The sequence below is a fragment of the Tauraco erythrolophus genome, chromosome 13 (genome assembly GCF_009769465.1).
Source record: "Tauraco erythrolophus isolate bTauEry1 chromosome 13, bTauEry1.pri, whole genome shotgun sequence".
NCBI classification, from domain to species: Eukaryota; Metazoa; Chordata; class Aves; order Musophagiformes; family Musophagidae; genus Tauraco; species Tauraco erythrolophus.
In genome coordinates this window covers 10,299,120-10,316,234 of record NC_141477.1, presented here as the reverse complement: position 1 = coordinate 10,316,234, position 17,115 = coordinate 10,299,120, and the positions used below count along the sequence as shown (strand labels likewise).

Here is a 17,115-nt window from a genome sequence, read left to right as displayed (position 1 = left end):
ATATGGGACTGCTGGGAATAATTCATTGCAATGTTGTAGCCTGATTTGACATTTCAGATCCGTAATACGAGACACAGTGGCTATAAAAGCCTCCTTGAGGCAAAAGGAAGAGACGTATATAAGAGGAAAAGTTTGACATTAAGAGGAAGAAAATGTTTCCAAAAGGCCTGTGAAACTAGGAATCCACGTCTGCCTTATTGCTAAGAATATTTGGGGCTGTTATGGGAGCTCCACTGCAGTGCTTAGGGACTCATCACAGCCTGGAGGAGACCAAACCAAGAAGAGCACAGATGAGGGAGGGGCATGTCCACACTCTTTGCCTTCACTGACATTGGCATATGCAAACTTTCTACTTCAATCTTTTCTACTTCAATGACACAAAATATTTCTTTACTACAGTAATGTTTGCATTTAAAAAAAATAATAAAAAATAAAAAAAATCCAGTAACAGCTTTTCTGGCAGTATGAATAGCATAAATGTACTGCCAGTTTTAAGGCATTTGTCATAACCTTGGTCACAGCAGACTAGTCAAAATATAGTCTCCTTCTGAAAAGCCAAAACAATCTGTTTTTTTCAAGGGGAAACTTTAGGGAGAAAAATTCTTCTGGAATGTAGAATTTGCTATTGCTTTTAATCTGCCAATGACTGGCAGTGTTTTGGTTGTTTGGGTTTTTTTCTTTTTCCTAAGTACTTTCCCTCACAAATTAAATAATGTAAATAAATTATTTACATTATCTAAAATAATGTAAAGTAATTCCATTTGGCTAATGTGTTGATTCTTCTTAATTTTGAAAAGAAAAATATTGTGCCTCTGTTTGAAGTTAAGACTCAGCATGCACAGCCCCACCACTAAAAGGCAGAACTTTCAATCCTAATGTAAGCTCATTCTTTAGATAGGGACTGAGTGATCTTTAAAAGTGAGAAAGCTGCATCAAGAGGTTTTACAAGGTTCATTAAAGTCCAATTAGAAAATTCATTTTAACACTAGGCATCCTGTCCCTTTTATCTCCCAAGAAAAAACAATAAAATTTTCATCACATACAAGTAAATACATATTTTAAATGTATTATGGAAATAAATAATCTTCATGTTTAATTCATCTCCGTGTATAATAATTTATGTCCATTAGGGATTCTGACCAGGCATTAGGTAGGACCAACTTTGTCATGACACAGTGTAGCGTTGGATATGTGATTCTCAGTTGTCCATAGTGAGAATTTTGTCAAGTGAATTGAAATAAAAATTATTTTCAGAAGAGTTGTGAAAGATCTTTTTTTGAAGAGTGTGTTTGTTTTGTGAGCAGTGCAGTTTTGGCACACACTCAAAAAACATGACTCAGCACCTTTACACTGAGAGATTTTTAACGGTTCTTTTAACTACTTCTGTAAGTTTTTAGGATTTTAAGATCATTTTATTAGCAGTTGTTGGTTTTCAGCTATGGCGAATAACCTCCTCCCCCTGCTCCCAACATTATGAAAATTGAAATTTCCACTTGGTTGTTTGATTACAGAATATGAGTTTTGTGAGACTCATAATGATGTGGACATTTAGAACATCGGTAAATCCAGATGTAAAATTCAAGCGTTAGACAGCTCCTATGGCGCTTAAGGCTTCCCTCAATTCCCTTTTTTGCACCAATGAACCAGCCTTTGCTATGCCGTGGTAGTTGTCTTGTGCAGCCAGTCTTTTTCCCCAGTGCCTCCCCTTTCCCCGGTTCCATTTCCTCCCGGCATGGCTTATCTGTGCAACATTGTGCAGCCTTCTGAAATTGTGCAAAACCTTTAAATAAACATCGTATATATATATTCCTCACTGAATGCAGGAGTGGGGACTGCAAAAAAGCTTCGACAGCTTTTCAAAGTGCTGGGTTTTGGCTGTTTGAACATTGCGTTTGAGGGCCCATGCTGCAGAGTGGGTACTCTGTGCCTGCAAAATTATTCATTAGAAATAAGGTAAATAAATTCTGTGGTGGTTTTTATTGCATTTACCACAATTACGTGCAATTAATGTAAAAGGATTTCAGGAATCTTAAAACATGGAAAGCAGGGTTTTATATGAGCAAATCATACGGAAAGTAATGGCACATTCCAGGGAAAGAGATGCCCATCGTGCTCTTGCTCTAAGTCTTGGAGAGTTTCTTTCAGGAGAGTTTTTAATTCCCAAATTGGTGATGTTCAAAACTTTGCTGGAAGTTGCAGCTGCTCAGTTCTTAGTCCTGTGGCACAGGTCATTAGGGACTGCAGCATTTTGGCTGCCCCACGAGAAATGTATTTCCATGAGTTTTAAATATATTCATTGGTATTAACCTTGCAGTAACAATATTTTCCAGAGGAACCTCAAGTTCAACCTCAAGGCATCATAATTTTCAGTGTAAGTAACTTTGGAACCCTGCTTTAAAGGGGAAAACCCTTGTAAGGCATTTATTTCATAACTGTAAATATAAAAATAATGTTCTAATCTGAAGGAAAAGACTAATAAATGGGAAAATCCATAGACAACCCCTTAACATCTAAAACCAAGCCAGCCCAGTGACTCAGACATTATTAGTTGTTATTGCTTAGTGTTCTTAAAGCACATGCTCTGAGACTATCTTGAAAGGCTAATAACTAAATGAAATAAGCTGTGCTTTTCCTGTCTTAGGTAGTCTAGATCTTAAAGTGAACAGTGCAAAGTATAGCCTCATAGTCTTTAAACATTAAATAAACATTTTGCAAAGGCAGTGGCTGTAACGGGGGCCCTGGTCTGTGTTTCTTCACCCCTCTGTGAGCGCTTGGCCAGTTGTTTTGGTGAGTCCCATCTGAAGGGACAGAAATAAGCACACTCTTTGTAGTAGAAATGGCTCAGTAACTTTTAGATGGTGACAAAATTAAACTTGTGACTATGAGCTCTTGGCGTAAGAACACTTGATCACTCCTAAACTGATGTCTTAAATTTGACCCAAATGTTTCCTGCTGATAGAAATGCCATTTCCTTCATTTTGCATATATTCAGAATCGGTACCTTATATGATGTCTCCAGCTTGAATAGTGAGTGTCATTCTGTGAAGAAAAGAGCAAGCTAACAGGGAATTTGTCCTTCCCAGTGATACTGTCTGGAGTTTAAGCTCTCTTTTTGCTGTCTGTGCTGCTGTCACCCAGGATTAAAAGCTGTAGATATCCCAGGGCTGCAGCGAGGGCTTTCAGTGACTTGGATAAGGACTGCAAAGATGCATCAGAACAGCATAGGCAAGGACTTCTGGGAAGATCATGAAAAATAAAGTATGGCTAATGGACCTGAGTTCCTCTCTCTTCCCTTTTGGCAGTCGTTCCTGGTAACAAAAAGTAAGTATAAAACGTGGCACCAAGACAAAACGCTAGTGATTTGTGCTTGCTTTAAGAGATCTTGAAGCCAAGAGGGATCTTTAAGGGCTTCCCTGAATTAATTCCTGTTTGAACTAAAACTCAAGGCTTCAGCCAGACCTTGCAGGACTGCAGCTGCCTGCACCATGGCTGTAGCTCCAGGGAGCTGACCTCCTGGACTGTCTTTGTCACAGGGCTGGGGTTCAGCTGGGTGTGCGGGCCAGCCCACCGTTGGGTTTGTGGGAAGGTTTGCATGCTCAGACCTGAGCAGGGGGAGTGCTTTCCTGGATGGGCCCATGAGGAGCTCTCTCCTGGGCTGCCCTGCATCTGCTGGCCCACGGACTTCGCTGCCAGCTAGAGAGATGACATCCTGGTGTGTGCACATGAGCCTTGCTGAGCATCTGGACACTCCTGAGACCAGCATGGGCCACGTTTGTGATGCTGAGCAAAACTGATGTGGCAAAATCACCAGGGCAAGTAGCATGTAGAGAGTTTTCCCGCTTTGGCAAGCAAGTCAGTGGGATCCAGTGAAAAATAGGGACTGAAGGAGTGAGTGTTTGAGCCTGGTGATGCGCTGAGATGTGACTGACATTCTGCTCAGCCCAGGCACTGTCTCCTATTTTGCATAAGACCCCTTTGCTCCTGTGAATGGGTTGTGCGGGGGAGCTGGACTGCATTTCCTGCCCCATCTGCTTTGGTGCCATTGAGGATTAAGGTTTTGGATCTGCCCTGAGCTTGTTCCTGTTGGTAGCATCCTTCAGACAGTTCTATCTCCAGGGGGCATGAAGTGTTGTGTGGGTTTTGTTGTGGGCTTTTTTTTGTCTTTTTAACTGAAACCTGATATTTCTATTTGAAATCAGAGCATAATCCCCTTCAGAATGAAAATGACATCTCATCATTTCTATATTGAGATTTAAACCCATCATCATATCTTAAATTTACATAAAACCAATATTTAAGCGTTAGACATTTCCTATTAACATGTAAAGAAAGCTACAACCTGGGGAATTCTCTGGCTAAACACATGAAATTATGCTTAATTGCAAACCATTTTAGTTCAGAAGAGAAGCTATCATCAATCCTTGCTTAGGCAAAGGTGTAGGTGAGGTGAGGTCTCTTCTATCCCTTTGATCGTATTATGATCAGCAACAATTGGCTCAAGCCACTAATTATGGAGATAATTTTCTTCATATGATGACTCTCATTTAAATGCAGATCGTGTTTGATGTTTTCTTTTGTAGCCACTGCACCTATTAAATTTTTTTTTTCTGTATTGTTAATTGAATTCAAGCTTTGATCCAAAAGCACTTTGAAACTAATTGCAGGTATATTAATCATCTAATAAATAAGAAATGTAAAAATTGGGGAAAAGTATAGTTGCTAACCATGGTGTGATATTAGCATAAAAAAATTTGAAGCTACTGTAATGACACAACCAGTGGTAACTGTTACCAGGCAATCATCAGAAACAGTCATTCTCTTTGGGAGAAAACTAACAGGTAACTAGGATTATACAATAGGGTTAACATTAGTTACTGAAATGAAAACATTTTGGCTACAGTCAGTGGCTCCTAGGTCAAACTTCTGCTTAGATCATATTTCTGCTTTGCATAGTGCTCCCTCTAATATCTTCTGCTCTTTAAATGGCCAAGGTGGGTTTAGCATGTGCTACTTTGGAGGCGAAGGGGGAAGCTGATGCCACTCTCGCCCTTCCGGACTTCAGAGCAGCAGCTCCCCTTCCCTCCACCCACCCCAATCCCAGGGCCAGGGGTGATGTGTGGTTCACAGGCTTAGATGTTGGGTTGAGTAACTGGTCTAGGGGAAGGGAGAAAACAACCCAGCAGCACACCAGTGCAAATAACTTTGTCACTGATGGATTTGGCTCCATCTTTTCCAGGAACAATTTTTGCTGTGTTATAGAAAAGGGTCTAGACCAAAGACACTTGGGCCGCTTCTCTGTAGGCTCCAGGGTACCTGTGTGTCAGGAGCAGAATGCAACTCCTGACCTGGTAGAACATGGGCAGTCCAGTTAAACCTCGCTGGTGAAGAAAGGATGTCTTCTGCTCTAAGGAGTTTCAGGAAAGCAATATTGTTTCCTGTTATTTGAGAAATCCGTTCCCTTTCTTATGCAAAGCATATAGTAACAGTAACAGAAAGCATCATTAACCTTCCTCTCATTTGGGGAGGAACTGGTTGACTGCACTAAAAATATTATGAGTGATATATTGGATAACAAACAGGAATGCTAATTGGACACAATGTCAGAGAAGTGCCTGAGGGACAGAGTGAAAGGCGATGCTCGCATCTGTTTCGTGCTCTGTCCAAAGGACTGCAGTAAAAAGGAAAATGGCAGAGGACAAAGCTGAAGCTCTGTAGAATTTCTGTGGGTTTAATGTGTTTGCTGTACCCTGCCTTGGTGGAGGAGAACCTGTCACTTTGCACCCAGTTTAATTTCAGCCCAGGGCCAACTTCCAGAGGATGAAAATTCAAGTGTGGTGGAGGATGTTATTGCCTGCTTTTTCTGGCTGCAAAAAAACTTAATTGGTGACTCTTTGCTCTATTCTATTTTCTTTCCTAAGAGCGCTCTATAAAATCTACATTTCCTGAATTGCCCATGCTGACTTTTTAATGAGGAAACAGTGATGTGCTCATGTTTTGGGATTTTGGATGTCACCAGTTGAATTGGTATAACAGGTTGAAGTCAGATGGATGGCAGGTTGAAAATGCTCTCTTGGTCTGTGCTGCTCTGAGTTGCTTAGTGTCCACTGGAGAGAATGCAATTTTGTGTCAAAATTGTGCTCTTTCTCAGCAAAAGATCAAAATAGGAGTTAATCTTCTGCCCGCTTGTGAGTCTGTGTGTGGGAATCGCTCTGTCGTGGGGTGTTGGTTTGGTTTTTGTGAGGGGTTGTTTTTTTCTAGATCACCAAGTGTGCTGTTGGTTATGAATTAGAGGTTTTAAATCAGGCCTCCAGAGATATGCAGCTGACTTCTGTCTTCTTCTGTTCTATCTGTTGTCATCTTCTTCTTCTTCTAGCTGTTACTATCTTCTTACATGCCATGAAGCCATTCAAAGGATAACTGAAAGTTCTGTAAAATAGTAATTTTCCTTTGCTTTAGTTGGTAACGTCCAGTATTACTGAAACTGGGTTTAAATATTCTTTCATTCTGTTGTGTTTTTTTTTTTTTGGGGGGGGGTTCTATTTGCTGGTTCTCAGTTCAATCCTATTTAAGCAGTTCTGGGGTAAGAGGCAGGTACAACCCGTCCCCCTGCCTCTGGCTCTCTCCCGCAAACCAACATACAGAGGAAAAGTTGTCCAGTACAGTGTCTATATAGTAGGCAAAATGCAACTGCAGTCTACACAGTCGGACTTTCAAAGATAAGAACAAATAGAAGTAGCATTTTAAATTGTTTCTGGACTAAGAGAGAAAAAGACTTGCAGTTGAATCTGATATCTATAACCTTTGCAGTTCGTTCTTCTTCTAGTTACTTAAGATCTGTAACCACTGTATTGTCCTCATTTCTGTCCGACAGTTAATTACATTAGTTCACTGACAAACTATTATTAAACAACTGCAGTCTACTTTAATAGGTAGTTTTCTAATTACACATCTATAAATGGTTTTGTTCTCAATCCTGGACTTTAGGCATCTAATTTGTTGCTATCCAGTGTCTTACATCTTTTATGAATTTCTTTCCTTCTCAGACATGTTTGTGATGAGAGGGCTCTTCCGCTGCTGTGTTACGGTAGGGTTGGAAATGCCAGGTATAAGGCTTTTCCTTCCTGCAGAGGAAGCGGGCGCCTGTTTTTGCCATACCCAGTAACACGCAGAGGTGCCCAGGGACCATTCCGTAGGGTTGCAGGGTCGCCTTTTGCAGTGCGGACAGCTGCACGCAGCTTCATTGCGTGTCTCACCAGGTTGTGTTTCCCACATGCAGCCTGTAGCTCCCAGTGCCTCTGGTGAAGCCCAGTTCAGGAACCATGGATGTTTCTGCCTCCTGCACACACACACGGCTTGAGGGGGATGCTCTGAAATGGGCACCCTCAGTGCAGGTTCAGTGTGCGGGGGGCATGCACTGAGCTGGACCCGCTGCCCTTCGGTCTTCTGGATTTATTTAGTCCCATGGGAATCCATAGATAGGATTCAGATATTGTACCCTCGTGCAATGAACAAATATTTGTCTGAAACAGGATTGTAACTGGCTTGTTTTAAAAGAATAGTGTGAAGTCAGCATAGGTGGCTTTTCTTCCTAAAGCCACATAAATCTCTGTGAGGCTCCTTTGTCGGACCCTGGACAAATCCAGTGGGTTAAAAGTCATAGACTCAGAGTTTTGCCTGTGGAAGGAAGGTCTGGAGAAACTGGGCTTAAAGTAGAAATAAAAATAGGGAAATAAAAATGGGGGAAAAAAAAATGAGTAAAACCCTGTTCTGTGTCTCAGTCAGAGGAGTTTAAAAGAGAGTTAAGTTTTCAAATTTTTGTAGTTTTTCAGTTTTTTTTAAAGATGATTCTGAGTAGTTGTGTAGCAGCTCAAGTGCTAAACTTGGCCTACACTGAAAAATGTTTTAATAATGATACAGAATCTTAAATGCCCTGACATATTATCCTGCTACTGCACTGGCTTTAAACATTTACACATTTCAGGGGAATAGCAACTTAATTCTTAATTAAAATCACTAAGCAAATGCAGATTATATTTAATTTAGATATTTATAGAATTTGTTTAAGCTTTCAAAATAGATTAGATGTTGAACAACAAAACTGCTAACATCTGAATGATAATTTTACTTCTGAGCCCAATTAAGAAACTAGTCAGGAATACTGCTAATAAGTTGCTGTGTTTGAGGAAATATTTTATAATGTTGTATATACAGAAGGCCTTTAAAAATGAGTGCTCTCAAGTAAAAGGGATAGTTTAGAAACAAAATATTACTTCTGATAGTATTTTAAAATCTTGCATTGTCTCTTCACTTTCTGGGAGTTGCAGTTCATTCATAGATTCATAGATTTCTAGGTTGGAAAAGACCTTATAGATCATCGAGTCCAACCATCCCTAATCCCCATTAAACCATATCCTCAAGTAGATCATCCACCCTGTTCTTAAACACATCCAGGGATGAGGACTCAACCACCTCCCTGGGCAGCCTATTCCAGTGGCTGACAACCCTTTCAGAGAAGAAATACTTCCTAACATCCAACCTGAATCTCCCCTGACTAAGCTTATGCCCATTTCCTCTTGTCCTATCACCCATCACTAATGTAAAGAGCCCTTCCCCCACCTCCCCACCATCTTTTCTCAAGTATTTATAGGCCGTAATCAGGTCTCCCCTCAGCCTTCTCTTCTCCAGGCTAAACAGCCCCAACTCCCTCAGCCGCTCCCCATAAGTTTTATTTTCCAGCCCCTTGACCAGTTTAGTCGCCCTTCTTTGGACTCGCTCAAAGTTCATCCCATTATCCCAAATATAACTACAAAAAATATATAGTTAACCAAAGGCAGAGATGAAAACATATCAACATGCCAATCCACTTGATTTTTATAATGCTTAATGTGTTAAGTGGAAACACATGATTATCCCAGTTGATTTTAATTAGTCAACACATATGAAGTTAAGCATGTATGTAAATGTTTTCAGAGTAAAAGTATAAACCTGCACAAAGAACATTTTTAGGGTCTTCAGGACGTTGTTATCTGTAAAGGAATCCTTTGAGTTGAACTCTATCACAATATTTCCCCCAGCAACATTGGTTTGGTAATTCAGTATATACTCTGACACAGGATGTGGTTTCTCCAATATGGTTCAGCCACGAGTAACACAGCACCAAGGGTTTCTCAGGGACAAGTTCAAACTCTTGGCTTCTCACTCCTGTTTTCCTCAAAGCCAATTTTGTTCCCTGGTGCACCTTTTCATTTTGGCAGACACCTTTCCTATTATATTTGTTGGTCCCATATCTAAAGGTGATCAGATCCTTCAGGCTTTAGGATGATTTAATGTAACCACAGGTTTCATGTTGCAAAAATATTAATGTTGCCCAAATAACCTGATATCTATGAAATCTCTCAGGATTGGGTTTGAACCTTCTGAAACCTCTTTGGCAGTGTCTCACACCTTTCAGTGTGGCAACAAGTGCTCCTGAGATTGAAAGGTTCCTTTTGCTGTTCATAAAAATGTTTCAACAGTACCTCTTAACTTGCCTTACAGTCTTCCATTGGTTTTTATTCTGTATTATGAAGTCTGTAAGAGCTGCAAGATCTTTTCTGGTTTTCCTTTATCATTCTACTAAACATTATGTAAATTGTTTTAGATCACATTTCCTGTCTATTTGTACACTGCTGATTAGGCTGGAATATAGCATGTGTTTAATTTTTTTTCTTGGCCTCGTTAGATTTCATTCCTTGCCTCACTGCATCATCTGTCTTGTTAGTCCATAAATCTGATCTGTTCTAGTTACTGTAAATTCTCTGTTTCCTCTAGCTGTGTGTCACCAGCAAGACTAGTCACTTTGGAAATTGCATTCCTGAAAGGTCATATTATAAAAGATACAAGAGGAGGCATCGTGCAACACCAATACTTAAGGCTGGGGGCTTGTCACTCATCAGCCTCAAAGTAGCTGCTACTGTCCTCTGTTCATAGGCTGATCTTGGTGGCTATCACATGCTGAGATGGTCACCAAGGTGAGTGCCTTAGGCCTCAAGCTAGTAGCACAGCAAAGTCTCCACTGGAATTTGTGATCTGTATGCAGTATAAATTGCATTGTATTTGTAGGGTGGCCTGATAAAGGAGATTTGCCAGTTCAGAGTAACTTCTGTCGGAAAAAGGACTTTTCCAAAGACAGGGGTTTTGTGGTACTTGGAAACAGACAGTGATGAAGAGCCAATAATATGCAATGGCTGTTCCACTTGATCCTCTTATACAAGAACACACTGTGCACATCTCCCGTACCTCATGCTTGGCTTTCTTCCCTCTTCCAAGAGCACTGATGGGTTGGTACTTCTTATATTGATATGACAGTAGGTCTCCGGTTGAGCTGAAATCAGTTACATTCAGTAACTTTCCCCTGTTTTCCATGCATATAGATGTCACTGCCTGCACTATGCTCTTGTTTCTATGCCAGTCCTGGTTTGGAGCTGGTTTGATTGTACAAGCACTGTGTGCTGCAACCAACATGCATGTGCTCACAGCCTTCCTTGTACTGCTGCTGCTCCTCCTCCTCCTTCCCACTTGTTTAGCACTTCTGTATTGTGTTAGATACCCACAGGACATTCTTGGGCAAAGATTTCCATCTTTCTTGGATGCCTGTACAGCCTCTGGCAGAATGAGCCTTGGCTGGGGCTGCTTTGATGCTCTGGGCTCTGTGTGAGTGTATTTTATTTTCTTAGGCTGTGCAGCAGTGATGTTTTGGAGCAAGAGCTGTTCAGTTCTTCAAACTATCATGCTCTCCCCTGGCCTGGGCTCCCTGGCTCCCCTTGACAGCCATGCTGTGTTCCATGATATGTCTAGTGGCTGGTGGCTATAATTTGCACTTCCAAAAGGATGCTATTTGCTGTCTTGGATAAGTGAGTTTGAGACTCATCATAGAATCATAGAATGGCATAGGCTGGAAGGGACTTTAGAGATCATCTAATCCAACCTCCCTGTCATGGGCAGAGACGCCTCTCAACTAGATCAGGCTACTCAAGGCTCCGTCGAACCTGGTCTTGAACACCTCCAGGGAGGGGGCATCCACAACTTCTCTGGGCAATTTATTGCAAAGTCTTACCACCCTCGTACTGAAGAATTTCTTCCTAAGATCTAATCTAAATCTGTTCTCCTTCAACTTAAACCCATTTCCCCTTGTCCTATCAGTGGATGCTCTTGTAAAAAGTCCCTCCCCAGCCTTCCTGTAAGTTCCCTTCAGGTATTGGAAGGCAGCTATTAGATCCCCCCGAAGTCTTCTCTTTTCAAGGCTGAACAATCCCAGCTCCTCATAGCAGAGATGCTCCAGCCCCTGGATCATCTTTGTGGCCCTCCTCTGAACATGCTCCAACAAATCTATGTCTCTCTTATGGTGGGGACACCAGAACTGGACACAGTATTTGAGGTGGGGTCTCACAAGAGCAGAGTGGAGGGGGAGAATCACCTCTCTTGACCTGCTGACTACGCTTCTCTTGATACATCCCAGGATGCGGTTGGCCTTCTGGGCCGCATGAGCGCACTGCCGGCTCATGTTGAGCTTCTGATCTATAAACACCCCCAAATCCTTCTCTTCAGGGCTACTCTCAACCCACTCTGTGCCCAGTTTGTATTTGTGCCTAGGATTGGCCCAGAACAGGATGAAAGCTAAATACTAGTATTCCTTTTTCTTCAATCCCTCCATCCTGTTTTTCATTTCTTTCTGATGTTTCAGATGAGTGTCTGATGATGCTGTAGACATAAGCAAGGAGAATAAGTGGAGATGGAAACATGCCAAGTTTTAGCTGGATTACTGAAGGGCAGTTTCCAAAGCCATGTGATACTACTACAGAAAATTAAACTCTGTTGTTTCATGAAATTTTTAATTAATTAATGTATTTATTTAATTTTGTGAGGTTTAGTAACTTTTTAATGACCTTTTGAATTGTTTCTATTCGTGAGTGACTCACATTGCTTACTTTTCTAGCCTGGGGATGCTGTGACATCATGTGTCATGCTATATTGGCTTTGATAGCCCACCAGTGACTGCAAAAGGTAGAAATTCTCCCTGTTGCGCAGAAATATGCCTTTATATTCCCTTCTGCAAAATTTGTCCAATACACTACTTTAATTACCAAAGTTAATGCTTAGAGGTCTGATTGCTGAAAAACTCTGGTGATGGATTAAAGCTTCCTGACTTGAGTTGGTTTGTTGTGTTTGCAGAGGAGCGATTCAAATGAGTGCAAGCTTGTGTCAGTTGAACCCAGAGAAGAAACTTAGATGTAAACCAGACTAAATAAACAAGTAAAGTGGAGTGGAAAGTGGTGTTGAGATCTTGCTGGTGTTTGTGTGATGAAAGCTGCTCGTATTTGAAGCCGTTAATTGTCGACAATTTTTGCTTGGAGTTGTGGGGTTTAAATTACCCAGAACCATTTTTGATGATAAAATGTTAAACCCACAACAAATTCTGAGTAAGCCACAGCTGACCAAGTCATCTGATTAATAGGATTTTATCTAATGGACTAATTTAATGGGGATGTTTGAAATGTACTGTGTAGAAGCCACAGATAGATTTAGATTTCAAGGATGAACGTTGTTCTTCATTCCTCCCTCTCTCTCTGTCTTCCCTCAAAGGTCTCCCTGACGTATCTGAGTTTCCTCCCTGGTAAGCAGTTCAGCTCAGTGCCATCCGCAAGAGCAGAGTGCTTTGAAAAGAGCCCACTGAAGACATCCTTGCAAGACCCTGAGTCACAGACGGAGCAAACTTTCCTAGCTCCTCCCTGTACACTGGCCTCAAACCCTCTTCGGAGCAGCTACCAGAAGGACTGAACTTTACTGTTTCTTGCTGTGTTGCCCAGGACATTTTCCATTTTAGCAAAGGCTGATGGAAATCTGTGTCTAGGTGGTACCGCGAGAGCGTGACATACTCGCCCTGCGCCCTGACGGCCTCTCCCTGCTGCGGTCCCTGCCAGCAGCGCTGCGGCACCACGCGCCAGATGTGCAGGTGGCTGCAAAGAGCTTCCCTCCCTGAGCGCAGGTGCTCTCTTGCAAGAAAAAAGTAAGTGTTGGTCAGTAAATGCTTGGCAAAGGTTATTACTGCATGTTTGGATAAAAAAAGTGCTGCTCCTTGGGGGCAGGCAAAGGGGAGAGGGCAGTCCCAGATGTCTGGCAGTGACTGGGTTGGCTGGATTGCGAAAGTGCCAATGTCAACCCGCTGCCCTTAATTTGCCTGGCAAGGCAGCTCTCCCAGACCAGGCGAGCTGAGATGAACTCAAGAATCTCTTTAGGAAGGTTTACTTGGTTTAAAATGCTTTGTTAGCAAATTCTGCTTCTGACTTCTTGTGACTTAACTAGCCCCAGTTCATCTCTGTCTTTATTTTAAATTGAAAGGTACTTTACCTAAAGTGTTCTCATCAGCCAAATCACTGCTGGGCTCCTACACTGAATAGTTTAGCATTCAGCTGTCTCATTTCTTTACTGTCCAAGGTGAGTCTCAGGGGACTAAAGCTCTGAACCAACTGGCTTCAGGCTATTCATCTGGAAAACAGAGCCACTTAGACCTTCGTAAAGAAAATAATTTAGTAATCAGTGCAAGAGACCTGTCTCTAAGCCAATCCATTTGGAAAAATTACCAGTGTAATAATTACAAACATTTTATCATAATAATACTGATGATGCCTTTCCATTATTGCCAGCATTTCTTCTTCCTGCAACTACAGGACTGAGCTGTGTTTGCATTCTCTTCCATGGTCCTGCCTTAGAAATGCTTTGTCATTTGAGATTGACGCTACAGAGCTGGGCATTGAGCAGAGACATTTTTCTGAGCATTTCCCTGCAGACCGATGCAGCTAAAACCATTGGGAATAGAGGAAGATGCTGCCGTGCTGCTGGCAGGGCAGCAAGTGTTGCCTTCCTAGCTCTGTACATCCTCCCTCCAGAGCAGGGAAGGACCCAGGTCTCTGCTCTCTTGTGCAAAGGGGAAGAAGGGGCTGGAGAAGTGTTTGTTTGCCTGCAACCCCTGACTGCCAGCCCATGCAATTGGCAGCACGTGCCAGGTTGTGGGTGTCTCTGGGAACACACCAGTGCCCATGGGATGGCACTGGTCACCTACCCTGCCCTCCAGATGTGCCAATTTTAGGTAATCTCATTGAAACACAGAATTTTCTCACTGTCTTGTAAAGTATCAGTGGATCTGTGTTTCTGTGTATTCTACTGATTAGATATATATAGCGACTCTTAAAACTTTTATCTAATCTCACACTTCAGGCACTTATCTTATAGTTTTTCCTCTTTCTTACTGCAGACAAGAAAATGCTGAACACACCTTTAACTGAGCAGTTTCTGGTACTTTCCGACTAGCAAGGTCCCATGGTACTGGATATTGCACAAAGACAAACAATACTGTTCACTATTTTGAAAAGTTTACTGGCAAACATAAAATTTGGAGCGAAATACTGCATAAAAGCAAAGTGAAAGGTAGGCTGGTCGACAGTTGCAATGTTAATCCCAAGGTTTTGGCTGTGTGGTTTTTAGCTTTACTTTTGTTTTGTTTATCAGTTGTTTATAATATTTTGAAAGCATAAGTATAAGGGTAAGAATCGAGTTCCTGCAGCTGTGCTGGTGAGATGCTCGCTGCTGTCCCACAAGTTATATGTTATTTAGGGCAAACTTCTGCTGGTGTTTCCTCACCTGAATTGGTTGCTGTGGGCTGCTATGTGCAAAAAAAAAAGACGTGGGGCAAAGCTTCTCTTGAAGGTGGGAGAAGGGAGACAAGTAACACAGGTTCTCGCATTTCGAACTGGAGGAATCTCAAGGCACTGCTTTTTCCTGTAGTTCACAGCAAGGCAATCCAGGCCCAGCACACATATCGAACCTAATGCTTTGCCTTCTTGGTTTCATGTGATAAAGGTTACTGCGTATTTAAATTAATTTAAACAATGGAAAAATACAACAAGGAGCAGAAGTGATGTGCCTTCAGCTGTGCTGTTAGTTGTAGGCATAGAAGCCTTTTCAGTGCCTTTCGCGGGCTGGATTACAGTGCTGGAAACTTATTTTCAACATTGTTTTTTTTCAGCGATGTTAGTGAGGAGGCAGCAGAAAGAAAATAATTTTAAAATTATGAACCTTAAAGGTTCATCTAGAAGATTTTCACTAGCTTCATAAAAGCTCCTGTAGACTTAATCTAAAAAATTATAGCTAAGATAGTTTATCTCCTTTTCATAGTCTTACCTTTAAGCCTCTTGATTTTTCATGTACTACCCTTGTCCCTTAAAACTGAGAAAAGTGTTTTGAAGTTTCACAGACCAAAAAACCAGTAGGTACCAATATTGCAGGATGTTTTAAGCAATGCTGTAGCAGGTAGGAGGGAGACAGAGTTCTGCACACAAGGACAAGACCCCAGTGGGGGGTCTCACTGGTAGACGGGAGACTTGTGAAGTCTCAGACTGCTGCAGCACATCCTCCTTTGATGCAAGTAGAGATGGGATGGTTTTTGCCCCAGTGCTCTGCATGGTTGTGAGTTTTGTCAATGAGTTCTCGATTCTGTAGAGATTTGGGGAGCCACAGATCCAAGTGGCCAGAATTTACTTTGAGAGAGACTTCTTGAGAACAGGTAGGGCAAGAATCAGTGATGGATAGGCTGGCATTGGCAGCAGAAGTAACCACTGTTTCAAAGGGCAGACTCTTCTCTTGTTCTTTGAGAGCTTCCTAGTATTTGGACAAGTCCACCAAAGAACAAATTTTTAAAAGATGTGGCATTAAAGAGGATGCAGAGGCTGTTATGCAAGTTCTGCTCCAGGAAAACATTCGACTTTCCTCTCCTGACAGAGGTGGGAATGATTTTCTAGAATTTGTCTAAAACTTGATGAGAATATAACTTTCTGGTGTAGAAACAAAAAAAAAGCCTTAAGAGCATTGACCCACAAGTTGTTTCTGGGGAGCATTTCTCACTGGGATGGCTGCAGTAGAATTGCTTGTTCAGGAGAGAAAAAGCCCCCCAACCTACTAGTGTGCTGCATCCGATCGTCTACAGGATTTACCAGCTGCCCTGTGAATCACCCAGTGGGTGTAGGTCAGAGTGTTCTGACATCAGTGTTCAGAGACCAAGAGGAAGGGAAGCCACCTCCAGCTGGATTTTATACAGAGCTACTTGTCTCTGGAAGTGCCAGCAGATTTAAATGACTGCTGCTGTTGTCAACAAGTTCCTCCTGCATGTTCTGTAATCATTAAGGTCCTTGGAGGTTTTGGATCGCTTATGTTTCTCAATGTAGCTACAGATTGTGAACATAAGGGTTGCATGAAGTATATTAAATAATGAATTGAAAGGCAGAGGTTCCTTTCCTTCTGTGTACTTTGGGTAGAAAAATTCCTGCTGACTCCACATTTTTTGCTACTGAAACAGATAACCTGGTCAGGTAGCTAAATGTTAACTTGACACGTGTCAGCTTTTTCACTTGACGCACAATTGCTCTTAGAAACAGCTGCTGCCTTTTTGCTACCAGTGCCAGAGAGCATTTTGTTTGATGACTTAATCAATGTATTATTCTATCAGGAGCCATTTGTGGATTCAAATATAGATGTAAGATGATAATTTTGAGGAAAAAAAAAAAAAAAGTTGATTTCCTTGAATTCAAAACATGCGCATCATAAAACAGCCCATGTCCTATTCCTGATATGCTCTGAAGCCAAGTCTAAAGCAGGTTATCCACTTAGTCCAAACTATGCAGGGTAGCGACTTCACTCTTATTATTTGCAGCAAATTTTCTTAGAACATGATAGCTAAAATTAGGTCAGGTGTTTTTTTTCTGTAAACATTAAAACTCTATCCATCTCTCTTTGTGGTTTATTCTTTATTGCTTTCTATACAGACTGAACCATGCAGCAGCAGTTTGAGGCTTACCTTTCAAAACCCCGAGCTGAAACAAAGTGCCAAAGCCTTAGATAGACCTGGCTAATATGGACAAACTGTGGCGTCTTCTGATCACTTAGTGCTCCTTAGTTCTATCCTAAAAAAGAGAAAAGAAAATAAAAAATAATATAGATATAGTCTTGGACTATATGGGTCCAGTCCTTGTGCTTCAGTGGAGTGATGCTGAAAACTTTTAGCTGGTGAGCTGTTCATTAAACCCA

General features: G+C 41.6%; 1 protein-coding gene across 1 annotated transcript in view; it reads left to right on the top strand.

Annotated features, from left to right (window-relative positions):
- Positions 1–3,291: 3,291 nt before the first annotated feature.
- Positions 3,292–17,115, top strand: part of HTR2C (5-hydroxytryptamine receptor 2C) — a 119,685-nt gene continuing 105,861 nt past the window's right edge. Inside the window, exons 1-2 of the mRNA XM_086619563.1 lie at positions 3,292–3,321; positions 12,622–13,045. The gene's annotated coding sequence lies outside the window, so the exon portion shown is untranslated. The remainder of the gene's footprint in view (positions 3,322–12,621; positions 13,046–17,115) is intronic.